The 17370-nt window shown below is 38.4% G+C and overlaps 1 long non-coding RNA gene across 1 annotated transcript in view; it reads left to right on the top strand.

The window, feature by feature from the left end:
* The window catches only part of LOC138753486 (uncharacterized), a 71369-nt gene extending 59322 nt beyond the window's left edge, over positions 1-12047 (top strand). The window contains exons 5-6 of the long non-coding RNA XR_011351195.1: positions 6049-6243; positions 11968-12047. This is a non-coding gene — a long non-coding RNA (uncharacterized lncRNA). The remainder of the gene's footprint in view (positions 1-6048; positions 6244-11967) is intronic.
* The last annotated feature ends 5323 nt before the right edge of the window (positions 12048-17370 follow it).

Raw genomic sequence — 17370 nt, 5'->3', positions numbered from 1 at the left:
ATAACCCCTATTAGCACACTCTTGCCTCCTCCACCCCTCAATTCCACCCAAACAGCCTCACTGGTCGATCCCTCCAGACCATCCTGCCACCTCACGGCAGAAATGTCCTCCCTAACAAGCAGAGCGTACATAAAATTCAAGGTTGCTTTGTTGTTATGGACATAAAAATACAAAAAAAAGTGTTAACTTTTGTTTGTTGGTAAAGGCACACAAAGATGCACTACTAGTCCAGCAGGCCTACTAAGAGAGAGAAGCCACAGAGAGTCCTTCAGAGACATCAAGTGTCCAAGGATTCTGTTATCTCCTGTACTCCTGCAAACGCATTAGCCACACAGTCTCCAGTCTGTTCCAGTGGTAAACCAAAGCACCAGCCATCCAAGTCACCCTGGTTCCAAACCTCCAAAATGATAAGGAAGCCGTCAATGCATAAAGTCTTTCAGGAGCCCTTTCACCATTGGCATCATCCAGAGTCCCAGTCCCACAACTTAGTTCCCATGAGCAAATCTCTCCCTAGTTAAAGAGTAGAGAATCACATTTAAAATTTAGAGATACAGTACAGCAGTGGTTCTCAACCTTTTTCCTTCCACTCACATACCACTTTAATTATTCCCTATGCCATAGATGCTCTGTGATTAGTAAATTCACACAGGCATGGGGAGAATGTACCATGGTCCCGATCACTGGTGCTGTAAAGGTGTTGCATTAACTGTTACGCCAACCGTGCTGCCCATATAGATAGGTCCACAAAAAATGTACAAAAAAAACAATCTACCTGAGAAAAATTGTTGAAGTCCAAGAGAATATTAAAAGATTCACCATAGGTTCAGCATTCCTGCAATTTTAGAACACTTGTCTTCATGTTAGCAAAGGATTGGTTCATTCCTACCTCAGTGATGTGAGCATTTGAATTACATTGACACTTTAGTCCAAATGAGGTATCAAGTCAAGGACTCACCTTCCCTTTCAATGGTGCTGTTCAAAGAAGAGCAGCAAGTTTCTTCTAGTTTTGTGGTCAATGTTTCCCCCAATTAAAACTTCACTAAAGATTATACTTTTTATATTGATAATATTTTTATTGAATTTTACAAGATTAAACAAAGCATATACAGAAAGTTTGTAGAGTGCACAATATAAATGTCAAAAGTTAAAAAACACAACAAAATTGTCAGACCTATAGAGCACATCTATGTTATAAAAACACATCTTGTAATTTTATCTCAAAGAACCCTCACCTCTTTAGCCCCATCTATAAACCAGAATTCTAGTGTGTTTCATTCCTGGAGTAATGCAGTAAGTTGCTGGAAGTCAGCTTTTATACTTAGAGAAGAGAAAAACAAAAGGAAAAGACAGAAAATGAGTGAAGAAAATTGCCCTGAGTTTTACTAACCTTCTGAAAATAATTCAGGAAAGGTCCCCACACCATTTGAAACCTTCTCTTCGTATTGCTGACTGAATAGTGAAGCTTTTCTAGATTTAAACAAGACATAATATTGCACAGCCACTGAGTGTGGATAGGCGGGGCAGCATCCTTCCTTCTTATTAATGCCGCACGTCAAGCCAAAAGAGCGGCGAAGGACTGAGTGTGACATTTGATTGGAGTTAAATGAACGTCGTCTTCTCCAGTGGTACCAAAAAAGGTTCTTGATTCAAATTGAGTATTAGGGACAAAGTTTGGAAATCATCCCTCCAGTTTTTTTTCAAAAGAGTAGGACACAACCAGAACATGTGAATAAGGGAAGCTTCACCTCTCCTCCATTTGTCACAACAGGAATCCACATTTGAGTAAAATACGGGATAATTTAACTTGGATATATGAGGCCTATGCATGACTTTAAATTGCAACAGACAGTGACGGGCACAGAGGGAAGAAGAATTAAGCAACTTAAAAACTGAATCCCAAACTTCATCCGACAGTGAAAGGTTTAAGTTCTGTTCCCAGACAGTTTTGATTTTATCGAGAGGGAAAGTCTTAAACCTGTCAACTAATCATAGATAATGGATATTTTGTAAACTAAGAAACACATCAACAGGTATCCCAGGGAAGTTTGGTAACTGAGCGGAGAAAGTGCCTGATTTGCAGATATCTGAAAAAATAAGAATATTTGGCAGGTTGAATTTTTCAGAAAGTTGTTCAAATGATGCAAAACTGTGACCAATAAAAGATCTTTAAAATGTTCAATACCCATTCTATATCATTCTTGAAATGCAGACTCATGTAAAGAAGATTGGAAGAGATGATTGGATAGGTCTTGAAAGGGAAAAACCACAAAAACCAAAATGTTTTCTGAACTGAGCCCATACTCTTACAGTATGCCTGATAACTGGATTATTAATTGATTTATTTAAGGAACGAGGAAGTGACGATCCAAGATGGTCTTGAACGGAAATTTTTTTTAAACTTGATCCACAACTGAAATTTTCTAAAATTACAAATAAATACATCCACTCCACATGGTCAAATGCTTTCTCCACGTCCAAAGAAAGAACACATTCAGGAACCACATTTAATGGCACACATTAAAATAAAAGTAGTGGTTTTTAATGAAGCCACTTTGATCTTCAGATATAATTGATGGTAAAATGTTCTTCAATCTACGGGCCAAAATTTTGACATTAGCATTTAATAAAGAGATTGGCCTATAGGAGGAGCACTCTGTTGGGTCTACACCTTTACAACAAGAATGATAAATGCCTCTTTGAAAGATGCTGAATCATTGCATAAGTAAAGCGGACTTACTCAATTTGCCAGGGTTTGGAGAAGATCAATCTAGCACAGGATTTAACCAGCAAATTGAAATTCCTACCAAGCACAGGGGAGTATGAGCTCAGATCCAGTAATGAAGAAAAAACACATTCTAAAAACCCCACGTCATCCATGTTTGGGGCATAGACATAAGCAAAAACTACCTTTTTATTATATAATTTCCCTGAGGCAATGATAAACTGTTTGTATCTGATATTACATTGTGATGCACAAAAGGAATATTTTGATTAATAAAAATCGAGATCCCCTTGCTTTAGCCTGGAATGTGGAGTGAAAATGCTGCCCCCTTCTACTGCGCCATAAGGCGAGAATTATTAGAGCTACAAATGTGGGTTTCTTGCAAAAAAGCAATTGCGGTTTTAAGTTCAACCCTTCCCATCTTTTAACAGTGTGGTTTAAATCCTTGACATTCCAGCTAATGAACTTTAAAAGGCTATCCATTATCCCTGGTTGAAAATGTTGGTTGGTAAGCACAAATAGATGTTGGCCTTGAGACAAGAGCATAAAACAAATGGTAGAATAGAGATAAACCCTACATAGTCAGGGCTAATAGAGACTCCTTGAACAGTTACAACAATGAAACATCCCCCCCCTCCAAAACCAAGACAGCTGCCAAAAACCACAGCAACATGCTCTTAAAATACCTATCTCCCACCCCCACCCCCACAAAAAAGGTCTTCCCGTCCCATGTATCATTATCATCTTTAGGCTCCATTATTATTAAGCAAAATACATTTAACATTCCCAAAGCAACATTTAACTTTGTTGGAAGCCCAACTATGTAAGAAAAAAAAGTCATTTTAAGATTTCTTATGTAGTTCTGAAAACTATACTATAAAATAGAAATATAACCTACCACTAAATAAGTATAAACTTTCCTGATGTTCTTCTCACAGAAACTGAATAGATCATTGAATTTAAGGGAGAGGAAAATGCTCACATAACTACAGCCCAAGTGGGCATGTTATCCATAAAATATTACTAAGGCAGGGAAGGCCAACTGGTCCTCGCCCCCCAAATACTGCATGACTGAGGATAGAAAAATTAAAGGTAATAATAATCAATCAGCTACTGACACCAAGCAGACATTTACAATGGAAACAATGCAGATGGATGACCATCTATATAACTCCATGCCTCATTGATCGAGTGCAGCCACTTCTTATGCTCGCTGGGGAATGTGATGTGGAGTCGTACGGGATACAGCAGGGAGGGCTTGAATCCTCAATTCTATAGATCCAATATTACCTCCTTGTACTCAGCTTGCTGATTCAGGACTTTGGGACTGTAATCCTCCACTACGCTGGCCACAGTATTCCAGTTTCCTTCTCTGCAGGGCCTCACGGATCAGAATGTCCTTTATCTGATAGTGATGTAAGTGGAGAAAACCAACCACAGTCTCTGTCCCGGAGCCGTTTTAGCTACCAATGAACAGTGAGCTCTATCAATCTCCGGCAGAGATGGGAGCTTCTCATTCCTGAAAATCGGAGAGGAATTTTGTGTGGTGCCCTCCTTCAATAGATTCCACCAAGCCCAGGATACACAGGTTTTGTCATCTGTTCCAGCCTTCCAGGTCACCAACTTTAGCAGTTCTCATAGGCTGGAGCAGACATTCTGTAAGTCACTAACATGCTCAGGTTGTCTGAAGTGAGCTCACGGGATAACAGTCGTTAGCCATGCTCATCCAACTAATAACCGGACTAGATCGAATTTAATTTCTAGCAAGTTAAAAGAAGTTTTGACGTCAGTTGCTAATGCCTGGCTGAATTGGTTCCGTACCTCAAAAATAGCCTCCATTAGGCTAGCTACCGTTCCTTCTTTTTTTTCCCAGACTTACCACTTCTGGTAGCTATTTTGAAGCAAATGCAAATAAAAGAAGAGCAAGATGCTGTAATGCGCGTCGAAAGAACCAAAGACTTGTTGATCCAAACCAAGGCTTTTATTAACTAAGAGACTGGAGCATATCACAAGTAGGTCGACCAGTCCAGAATGACCTGGTCTGGCTAGGAGCAATCCTTTAAGACCTGCCAGTAGGTGTGGCTACACTCTCAGCCAATCACAGTCATCCTACACTACAATCTGTACATATACACAATGGTGATAGAATCTGTACTATCAGAGATGCAAAATCTGTAACCCTTTAGTTGTGAAGCAAAGAGGTGAAGAAATGAAAAAATCGAAAGTAGGCAGAAGACTGATCATTACTTCTACCCCCATAGTGCTGCCAACTGGAAGTCTCAGATGATACTGTTTTAATACTATTTATGGAATTTTGTGACATGTAAAATGATGAACTGTCATTTTCTCTAATATTACAGTTGTGATTTTAAAGGAATTTAAACTATTTTGGTAGATCTTGATGCTGTAATAGCATATTTGATGTTCTTGCATTGGGAGCAGTATCTGTGATGAAATTGCATCCTTTGAAATCAGATTTGGGAAGTAAGTGCAGATTGAAGTTACCAAAAAAAAATACTGAATCATACTGAAATAAGGAAAGATAAAAGAGTGGCATTTAAATCTCTCAGAAATATTGCAGAGGTTCAATGCAATTTTGAGGTTGAAAGTGCAGTGAATGTCAGACACACAAGGTGAACGGAACAATCACTTTGATGTTGATGAAGAGAGGAACACTGGGAGGCAAAGCTTCCTTTTAACAATTGGTATTAGATGCATTTGAACAGATGGAGGAAAATCTCATCTACTCATCCAAAGAATCATTGATAACTTGTCCAACAATGCCACCTTCCTCCATCATTGCACTGCACTAAATTATCAGTCTTACTGGGCAAGTCCTGGAACAAGACCCTGGACTCATAGTATTCCTCGGAAAATTTACATTTTCAAATAGTAGTAGGGCAATATGCTGTTGTACCTGCAACAGAGATTCTGCCTTTTTCTTTTGCTGTAAGACTTATGGCTGTGACTTAATCATCCTAATTCAACGAGTTTGTTTAAAATTATAATGCAGAGTCCACATATTAACCTCCACTCTCAGAAAATTGCTGTTACATTTTAACCTTAGACACTTTTTCCTTCAACAAAGCTCAGAGCAACCTGTTTGAAAACTTCCACTTGCAGTAATCATGAAAATTATTTATAGGAAACAAATTTTGTAAATATTCCTTTGTTAAAAAACATGATGTGGCTAGTTAATTCGTATGCTGACAAACAGCATGGAAATGGAGTGTGATGGATTCTGCAAGTGCTTTCTTGACTGTAGTATTTTTCAAAGCACTCATCCACCTAAATTGCTAATCTGCAGGTGCATGTAATTCATCTAGGTACTGGAAGCATCAATCACATGAATAGTGGACTGTGCCAGCAAGTGGTATGCAGTACAAGACTAATGATCTTGCAAAATCAATGTGCAGGAGCATTGTTCTTGGAGTAATTATTACCTGATGTACGTTTATCGTTGCCAGCATTCAAGCCATTTTGATGTCTCCATTCTCCACCTACTGAGGAGCCTGTTGCAGGTCTGGAAATATAACGGACATACTCCATGAGCTGTGGAATAACATGAAAATGTGTAACTTGCTTTTCCAAGTAGCTGTCAAAATTAAGATATAAAATTATATTAAAAAGGTGTGATGGGCACTAGACAGGCAAAACATTAGAGATGTATTAGTTCCACAGCAGTTATGGTTTATTCAACAGAAACAATTGTTAGAATACTTAATATTTATGAGAGAAAAATTTAGTTAATAAATGGAATTTCATAGTCATGTGGGAATTAATTTTCACTTGTTAATTCTAGTAATATCCAAACAATATTCACCATAACAGTGCAACACATCAGGAATACTTTTAAAAATTAATCATGCTTGCATTTTTCTCGTTCTGCTTTATTCAGATTCAATACACCCAGAATATTACACCCACAAGTCTAGATAGAAAAGGCTTTAAATTGTGTTCCTTCACTTAACTGAATGCTTATAGGCATAGCTGAAATGATATTTTCTGTCAAAATATATTTACTAATAAAGTGACAATGAATAAATTGTTTAAGATATTTTTAAGACATTTTAAATGATTTTAATATCAGATGGAGGATTGTGCACTCCTTATTAATTTCAGTGAGAAATCTGTTATGAATCCAGAGGACTCCAAAACCCAGCAGCATTAGAAATTCACCAAGTCAATGGTTACTTAAAAAAAAATTTGCTTTTAATTTTCTTTAAACATAATAGCAAGATCAATCTTAAACTTAACCTAACTTAACCCCCTTCTAATTCTAAGTGCACATGTATGTAATGTGTAAATGTTCAGGAAAGTTCTTTGTTTCACAGTCCAATCATTCACTTCTCACTCCTCCAAGTTCACCGGTATCAGGCAATTCTTCTACCATGCACAGAATTTAACGTTTATGAATCTTCACCAGGCTCTGGTGTTTAAAGTTAAATGGTTACTGCTCAGGAAGGTTCTTGTGGGTTTCAGAGAAAAATTTGTTGCTCGTTGGACACACACAAACTGATTTCCTCCAATCAGTCACGTCAGTGACTTGGCAAAGAAACTTGCCCCATCATGGGTTTTCCAAATGGTAACCTCCTCTTCTGCAGATCACCACAGAGTTCCTCTTGTTTCCCTTATTTCAGGAGAAACACTCTAGCCAGCCACTTCCTCTTGTAAGGACCACAAGGGTTTTCAACAGGCTGAACTCAGAACTCACGACTTGTCTTCAAAATGGGATTTTCAACAAGCCTGCCAGCTTGCCATGTTGCAACCTCAACTGCTACTGTAGAGCTCACTTTTCTCTTTTCTCCCTCCCTCTCTCTCTCTCCCTCTCTCTCTCTTTCTCCCTCTCTCTGAGAAAAGAATCCTGTTTGTTTTTTCCTCTCCCAAATACCTCTCCCAAGGCTCCAACCCAATCTTTGAAAGATCCTATCAGTATTTGAGCCTGGTCTCTGTTCCAATTTGCACCTCCTTTTGAAGTTCTTTCCAAAGCTGCTAAACCAACAGGAACCTCAACAGCTAGTTTCAGCAAAGCTCTTGCATTTTAAATGAGATGTCTTTTGTGAAATGTCACTCTGTTTGTGAAGTGACCTACACTAAACTTCCACAATCTATCTCTTTTAAAGATATATTTATCCATAACCATGATAATATAACTTGTAACAAATCTATTTTCAAAATTAACATAATTACAGCAAGTTACTCCTTTTTTCTGCAAATTTACTGAATGTGGGTTATTACCTACTGCTCGTTAGACTAGACAGCAGTTGGTAAACTAACTTCTTGAACTGTGAAGAATTTTCTTCGTGATTTTAGGCAGCTGATCGTGAAAATTGTCCTAAACCTTTCCTATCTTGTACATATTTTTAGATATAACCTATTTTTGTGATTTCCTGTCAAATTTTAAGGAATCTTCAAGTATACAAAACTATGAAGTGCAACATGTCATTGAAAATTCATTTTCTGCATTCACACTTGAACGTTTTCCCTGCCAATCTTGGTGCAGTCCATGCCGAACATGGTGAAAGGTTTCACCAGGACATTGTGACCATGGAAAAAGAGTATCTGGGCAACTGAAATCCATCAATGCTGGCCAACTATTGTTGAACACTGGCATGAAAGAAATCAGATGCTGAGTACAAATGAAAATCAGCGGCAAAATCATTTTAGATCCATTGAATTAACGCAATGTGTCAGCATCGAAGGCGATTAAACATGCTAAATTCAATAAAAGTTAATTTAATGTTTCTCGAACTTCCTAAATGATACAGCAAATTTGGAATTATCTTGTGGAACCCACAAATTTGTTCATCGAACAGGAAGTTGTGGGTTTGGGAGATGGTGGCAAGTTTTGTGGGAACACAAAACAACCACATATGGTAGTGTGGACATTCAACATAGAAGATTAGGTTCCAATTAGCAGGCCATTTTGTCTTGGACGATACTGAGCATCCTTAAAAAGGAGCAACCTACATCCATACAGGCACATTCAAGTTCAACTTCATTCATTTATTATCACATGTTCAGTAAATGAGTTTGTTTTGGAAGCATTCCAGCTTAATGTCCCATACATAGTACAGCAAGTATGAGACAGTACAGAAGTGCAGATTTACTAGTGTGAGGTTCATTCAGGAGTCCGATAATGGTGTAAAATAAATTGTCATTGAATCTGGTGGTGTGTGATTTTAAACACATGAGAGGATTGTGAAGAAAGTGTGGGATAAGTCTTTTAAAATGTTGGCTGCTTTTCCAAAGCAGCAGAAGTATAGATAGAGTTGATGGAAGGGGGGAGGGTGTTGTGAGATGATCAGAGCTGCAGTTTCTTGCAGTCTTGGGTGAAGCAGTTCCTGAATCGTGAAATATTTCAGACATATTCCATCACACTCATGACTTCCCTGGATAGATGGAGGTAGCGCTTTAGGTGCCAGGAGTAAGGCATTCACTATAGAACAGCCAAATTCTAACCTATTCTTATTCAGTTAAGATTGTCCACACTGAAGACCACTAAGGAATTGTAATATTATTGAATGGTTATACTCTTGTTTTGTTGGATAGGCATCAATGAATAACTTTGATTGAAAGATAAAAACAGTTATTTTCAAATAGTCTGATCACACTGTTGTGGAAGTTCAACTTGCGGTTATATTGTACTTTAAGGAAAATAATCATCCCAAAGTATTTCACCATAAGTGGTCTCTCATCCCACCTGTCTCTCCATCTATCCCATCCTTATTTCTCCAGTAGCTTGACACTAGGCCCCAGTCCAGCTCTTCTTTTCTCCCTCCCCCGGCATTTTACATTTTCTATCCCCCTTTCCCACTTTCATCTCTAGAAAGGGCCCCGACCTGAAACTTTGAATGTCCATTTCTCCCCATGGATGCTGCTTGACCTTTCGAGTCCTTCCAGTTTGTCACTGTTATCTCAAAGTATTTCACAGTAGTGTGAATGAAACAAAAGTAAAGAGTTAGAGGTGAGGAGTAAGTGGACAGCACAGTTGTGCTTCTACCTCATGGTGAAAGGGACCTGAGTTCAATTTGACCTTGGGCATTGTCTCAGTGCAGTTGTACAGTTGCCTTCTGTCCAGGTGTGGGTTCTGTCTGGGTACTCTGTTTTCCTCCAAAGACATGCCAATGGGTGAACTGCTGATTGCCTCTTGGTGTCAGTGAGTGACAAAAGAATGAAAGGCTAGATGATGGGCCTGTGATAGAAAATATGTTGCCCAGACTGGAGGAAAATAAAGAAAACAGGAATGGAAATATTAGCATGGACCTGATGTCTGACTGGCCTCAATCCACGTTGCAGCAAGTAAGTGAGGAAGAGAGAATATTTGAAAGACAGCAGGTTTAGGAAGGAAATAATGTTTTGAAGAGGATGCTGCCATTTCTCTAGGAAGGAATGCAGGATAAGATTAGTCAAATTTGGAACGCCCAGGATGGGAGACCTTGTTCCTGCTCTGACAGAAAATGACAAGCCAGAAACTAGTTGAGAGCTTCCTGCCCAGCAGCACTAGGGCACACGCCAAGGAAGGAATCAAGAACTTAATATGCAATTGTTAAAGGAAAAAAACACATCTTTCCATTTGTTTGACCTTATTTATTGCCTTTTTTTTAAAGAAAATCAAAGAAAAAGATGCAATACACAAGTGTGCTGGAGAAACTCAGCAGGTCATGCAGAATCCATCAGACGTAAAGGATAGCCAAGGTTTCATATCTGACGAAGGGCCCAGGACCGAAATGTTAGTTACCCTGAACTTTCCATGATGCTGTTTCTCTAGCACATTTGTGTATTGCACCCGACCCCAGCATCTGCAGACTTTCTTACTTAACTCAAAGAAAACGATGACAAATTTATCCATCAAGGCAAGTTCAAACCTTCTCTATTTGATTTCACTTATTGACCACACTAGCAAGTGCCATCTAACCGATCCCATACACCTCTGTAATATTTATTGGTACCAGTAATTAACCTGTAGATAATAAATTATGAAAAAAAACTTTTAAAATGCCAATACAATTAAAAAATCCGAGTCAAAATTTGACATAAACACCACAGACTGTTCTCCATCCTAGAAATCAGCTACTAATGCAGCTGATACACTTTAATCTTTACTGTCCACATCCTTTGTTCAATTTTAGAACATGTCCGAGATTGGTATGAATTATAACCTGGTCCCAAGAGAAACCACACCTGTTAAGGTGAGGGTTGTACATTCTTCACCCAACCACCATCCCCCATGCCCCAAGTAGAAAGTACAGTGCACAACAGAGGGCTTGAATGACTGGCAGATGACCCTTCCGTCTAAAGCCGCATTACCCTTCAAAAGGTGCCAGTGGCAGATGCTAAACATGAAGAGTAATTTTCAGCATGCCTGAAATATATTTAGATAGACTTAAATATGCTTACAGATTTAAACTCATGCAGCAGATATTACTGTGCGATTGTGTGTTTGTGTTCCATATGGAACAACAAGAGAACTGCTGTTTTGATATTGGGGTTATTAGAGCTATGAACATTAATTTTAACTCCTGCTATAAGAAGAGTTTGTAATGATGAAAAAATGTTGAATTAATGCCAGTCACAATTTTATTTTATCGTTATAAATTATAATTTGGAAAGGTTCAAACCCAGACTGCAAATCTTTGCAAAATATTTACTTTGAACCAAGCTGTGTTTGCAATTTCCAATTTCCTCCCACAATTTTTCCATTTCATTTTTTCTAACTTCCCATCTGCTGATTGCAACCCATCATTTTGAATCTCAGACCACAACCCAATTCCAGCCCTCAGATATTTGTTCTGAATGATTCAAACACCCAGTAATAACCATAATAATAGCACAATGTATGGAAACTATTTCCATTCTGAATACAGATTAGACAACAAGAAGCCACCCAGCTTCTCAGGGTGACCTTTGACCAAGGGTGTGTGTGTGTCACTCTTGATGCCCAATTTAATACTGTGCAGTTGTACGCAGACAGAGAGTGTATAATGCAAACATGCAGCCAGTTATTTTTCTTTTAGCAACAGTTGTCTATTTTATCAGCTGTGTCCTGTTTTTTGATGGATTTGTACCACTGTCATCACTTGATCAGATAACAGACAAGATTGCATTGACATTCTATTCAATAAAAAAAATGCTTAGAATAATATCTGGCTGTTTTCATTTCTTTATTTGGGTTGTTTTTAACAGTTATTAGTCTTGAATTATTATAAACATTTTCATGAATTTCTCCTTTTTTTCCCCTTCAGCCTTACAAGGAATGTGTTCCAGTGCTTTGGGAATTCTACAATTGACATTAATGATGTTATTTTGGGCATACAGACATGTGAATAAACAATGAACTTCTGACTATCACGTAGGTAGCTATTCAGGGTCTTCTATGATAGATTAATTATAAATAATTAAAATAATTGTAGGCCTTTGGCATAAAAAAAATATTTCTAAAGGTTACAATGTTAGTATGGTATAAGAGGGAATTAGGAATTAAAAAGTTCTTGCAAGACAGGGAAAGTCTCCAATGAAATTGGTTTTGCTGGTTAGTTCAATATTCATTTTTACATTTACATTTAATTATAAGATGACTCATAGTTTAAAAGATGTAAATCAGTAGTTTTCAAACTGCCCCCCTAAACTCATGTTCCAACTTAAGCAATTCCTATGCCATAAGCGATCCATGATTAGTAAGGGATTTAGTAAGGGATTGCTTAAGGTGGTATGTGAGTAAAAAGAAAATCTTTGAAAACCACTGTTTAATTATCTACAATGTTATTGTTCATCTTTCGAGCTGCTCTGTGGAGGGGAGGAAACTGCAGATGCAGTGATGATTAAATGCTTTCAAAGAATGTGACTGAAAATAAAGCAAAATGCTTTAAGTCTTATATATTCATACAAGTAAAGTTTGTTCGGTGTAAGTACAGAATGGTATTTTTGTCTTTTAAACAGTTTATTCTTAATGCAGGTGAATTAGTTAGGCATTGTAAGAGTGAGTCTCAAGCAACCAGAAAACTCACTTATCTGGCATCTACCAATACCTGTCAGCACTATATACCAGGGGATTTACTTATTAATAAAATACAGAAGTTGGTTATTACATTAATTTTTTTAAAATTTTTGATTATTAAATGTTTTTCAACTGTTTGTAACTATCATTTGAGAAATCTGGAAACAATAGAAATGACCAACTACTCACAAGAGCTTTTGTAGAGCTGATTCAGTACATTCTGAATGGATCAGCTCATGAGTATCCAATCAGATGTGCAGATGTCCTGACCAGGGATCTTCAGTAAATAGCAAAATCAAAAGAATTCCTTAGTCTGTGGCAAAATACATTTATATATTTATTTGAAGTTAAGACATTCAATCATCTTAAAGTAACAGCTTGCCACAGATACCTTTCCCTTTGTTTCTGTCTCTTCATCTGAGTTGAAACATTCATGATCACCTCAGGGGCTCACCATGCTGGTGATCTAATGAGGTGCAACTTACCAAGCAAACAGAGCAAAGTGCTGGAGAAATTCAGCAGGTCAGGCAACATCCACGGAAAGCAATAGACGTCAGCGTTTCAGGCCAAACATCCCTCATTAGGAAGGAATGATGAAAGAATTTTGACCCAAAAGGTCGACAGTCTATTCCTTACCATGAATGCTGGCTGACCCATTGAGTTCCTCCAGCATTTTGATTGTTCCTCATTTTCCAGAATCTACAGAATACTCATTTACCAACTGATTAGATTCTCATCACTGCAGCATTCCTCTTGCTAAGAGGTTCTATGTTTAAATCTAAACAATTCTTATCTTAAAAAAGCTGAAATTGCAGCATGCTCTTTATTCTAAAATTGCATTGAACTCCCCAAACCACTCTTTGCCTGAGCCAACGGTTCTTTCTCTAACTCTCATCTTCTCTGGTATATTTCAGCTGTTTGATACAATGGGGTTATTTCACATCAGTAGGGTTTCATATAGAGTTGATTTCGATGGAATTACATATTTGCAGATGTTACACATCTGGTGAAACTTCTGAATGGGCACTAGTCAGACTAACACCTGCCCTGTTAAAACATGTCAAATTATCCACCTTTTACTTTCCTGATGGGTAAAACTGCAGCTAGTAATGTGATATTTCAAGAAATATTCAAAAAATAACACTGAAGTCTCCTGGGTAAGAGCAATCCTTCAATCAACATATAAAAACAAACGTTCTAATGATCCTCAGATTACCATTTGTGGAATTTTGCTGTGTGCAAATTGGCTGCCAAGTTCTCTACATTAAATCAATGATGAGGCTTGAAAAGTACTTAATTACTTGTAATATGTTCTGGGATATCTTGAGGTCATGATACATTCCATTTCAATGTAAGTTTCTAATTAAATTAATTGGACCAATTTTAACATAAGCATGGGAGGGATAAATTGCTATTTCAGTATTAAATTAAAGTGATTTAACCCATTTTAAGTTAAACACAAAAGTTTGCAGACACTGTAATTGCAGAAAAAAACACAAAAATGCTTGAGAAACTCAACAGATCTTGCTGCAACCATAGAAACTAAAGATATACAAACGGCATTTTGGGCCTTAGCACTTCTTCAAGATATACCTTTCTGTAACGCTATACTAAATAGAATTTACCTCATCTGTGAAAGTAAACTGGGAACCATTTCATGAATTGAAGTCATCATAATCAGTACACACATTGATTTTAAGTAAGATAACACCATAAGGCATTACAAGGCTGTGTACTCAGTCACCGGCCGTAGACTTTGTGGCCAACACAGTTCCACCTCCATCTATAACTTTGTGGATGACGCCACTGCAAGATCTCTAACAACAACAAAGAGGAGTGTAGAAGTGAGATAGAGACTTGGTGCCACACGGTGACAGACCAACAGCCTCTCTCTCAGTGTCAGCAGGACCAAGGAGCTAGTTATAGACTTCTGGAGAAAACATGGAGCTCACTACTTGGTCGACATCAACGGTGCTGTGGTGGAAACAGAGACAGTTGGAAGTTCCTTGGGGTGAACATCTCAAGTGATCTGTCCTGGCCCACGTGGATGCAATGTCCAAGAAGGTACACCAGTGCCTCTACTTCTTCAGAAGCCTCAGAAAATTTGGCATGTCTTGTACACGCTTTAACAGTCCTGCATGTGCACCATTGAAAGCACCCTGCGTGATATGGGAAATGCTCCACTCAAGACAGCAAGAAGCTGTGGAAAGTGGAAAACCTAGCTTAGACCGTCACATAAACCCTGTTCCTCTCCAAAAACGCCATCTATAATACACACTACCTTGAAAAAGGAGCCAACATGTTAAAAGATGTCCCATCCAGCTATATGTGTTTCATTTACCCCCATCCCATGAGGAAGAAGATTCATAAAAATGACATCACACAACACAAGATTCAAGGACAGTTCCTTTCCTGTCATTATTAGACTCTGATCTGTTCCAACTGCTCTAACCTCTATAACTCTGCACTTTTGTACTGTGTCAAATTTTTAATATAGTGTACTACATGACTCACAAAACAACTTCTTGGGACATCTGACAATAAACTTGAATTTGAGGTGATGGGGCAAGACATATATCAAAATGATCTCAAACTCTATTCATTGAGGCAGAGTTAGCTGGCGGTGGGAATATATGCAAGAGCATATATGCAGCTCAGTAAAGGGCCCATTCAGCCAGAGAACCCATGCCATCCAGTAATACCCAATTAACCCATAACCCCAGTTCATTTTTAAGGGTGGAGGAAAGCGAAACACGTGGAGGAAACTGACGCAGACATGTGGAGAATGTACCAACTCCTTACAGACAACTCAGGATTCGAACCCCAGTTACTGGCGTTGTAACAGCATTGCATTAACTGCTATACTGTGTCACCCAGGTTATGGGGGGAGTGAGTTACCATTGGGTTGTCAGTGGAAAGCCAATGTGCTGATTGATCAGGGCTGTGATTGGTGGCATTAACTGGATCAAATCTCTTGAACTGAGGGACTGTGTTCCAGGGATTTGTACTTTGGGTGATGATGAGCCCCTACAGCCACTTAATCTGTGGATGTGATGATCCACCCAGGAAAATCCCTGGTCAGGTCAGCTAACAACGGGAAAATTCAGTCTTTGGTCATTATCATCAAAACCAACAACTTGGAAGATTAGAAGTAAAACAACTTATTCATAAAGAATATAATAACATTTAAGTTTAAAACTGTTATTATGAACTTAGTGCTACATAAACACATTTTTGAAATAATAAAGACTTGCAATTAATGGGTGTATTAGTCTGGAGATATTTAAAAATGTATGTAAAACATTATATTTGTGCTTGCAAATCACCAAATAAAAAAATCTTTCATGAAGAATAAGAAATTTGTCAGATATGAACATCTTAGAGAAATAATTTCTTTGTACCCCTTGGGATTTGAGGATGGCTTGCTTCCATCCACATCAGTGGGTTCCAAAGAGACAGAAAAAGCCAATGTTCAAACCAAAATGCCTCACAGAGAGGTTGGGAGGTGCTGGACAGGATGGCTGCAGGTAAACTGGGAGGTATCTGCTCTGCTGACAAAACAAAACAAAATGTCATGTTGTATTTACACTGAAGAAAAGTTGAAGGTTCAAAACAATTTGAGTAAAAACAGCAAAATCCTTGTGGAACTCAGCAGGTCTCGCAGTGTCCATAGGAGGTAAAGATATATTACCGATGTTTTGGGTGGGACCCCTTCCACAGGGTATGAGCAGGCACTTGTATTAAAAGCTGATGAAAATGGAAGAATGGGAGGGGGAAGTGTATAGACCAACAGACAAAAGGTGTTAATTAGATATGATGAGATGACAGGAGAGAGGAAAGGTGAGAAATGATTAGGGGAGGGGTGACCCATTTCCTTGCTGACATGTTTGTCCATGGTGTCATGCTCTGTCAGAAGGAGACCGCCCGCAAATCTGCAAATTGGAGGAACAACATCGCATATTCCATTTGGCCACCCTTCAAATGAATGGAATTAACATCGACTTCTCCACTTTCCACTAGTTCCCCAACCCCCTCCCCACCTTTCCCTATGTCTCATTTACTTATAATATCCAATTAAAAGCCTTTGTCGGTTCATCTGTATTCCTTGCCTTCCCATTCTTCCCTTCTCACCAGTTTTTAATATAGGTGCATGCCCACTTTTTACTCAGACCTCGAGGAAGGGCTCAGGCCTGAAACATAATACATTTTTACCTCCTATAATCGCTGCGAGTTCCTGCAGCATTTCTGTGTTTTTACTACAATCATACCCAACATCCAACCCCAACCAACCAATTTTCCCTTGCAACCGCTGCAACCATGTCTGCCTGTCCTGTATCGGACTTGTCAGCCACAAACGAGCCTGCAGCTGACTTGGACGTTACCCCTCCGTAAATCTTCGTCCGCGAAGCCAAGCCAAAGAAGAAAAAAAGAAAAGCGCCTGCAGACTTTCATGTTGCAATCAACACAATTTGTGGCCAGATTTCACTGCCTGTGTTAATTTTACCAAAAACTGTTTTCATCTCAGGGAAATACTGATAGGAACAAATGGCCTGATTTAAGCATTTCCCAAAAAAATTACATATTGCAATGAGGTGGAGAGTTGAACAGCATAATCATAATAACTTGAGTAGCTTATTTTAATATTTTAGTG

This window comes from Narcine bancroftii, chromosome 2 (assembly GCF_036971445.1).
Source record: "Narcine bancroftii isolate sNarBan1 chromosome 2, sNarBan1.hap1, whole genome shotgun sequence".
Classification (NCBI taxonomy): Eukaryota; Metazoa; Chordata; class Chondrichthyes; order Torpediniformes; family Narcinidae; genus Narcine; species Narcine bancroftii.
Note: the sequence above shows the minus strand (reverse complement) of the source record. Positions and strands in the feature narration are given on the sequence as shown.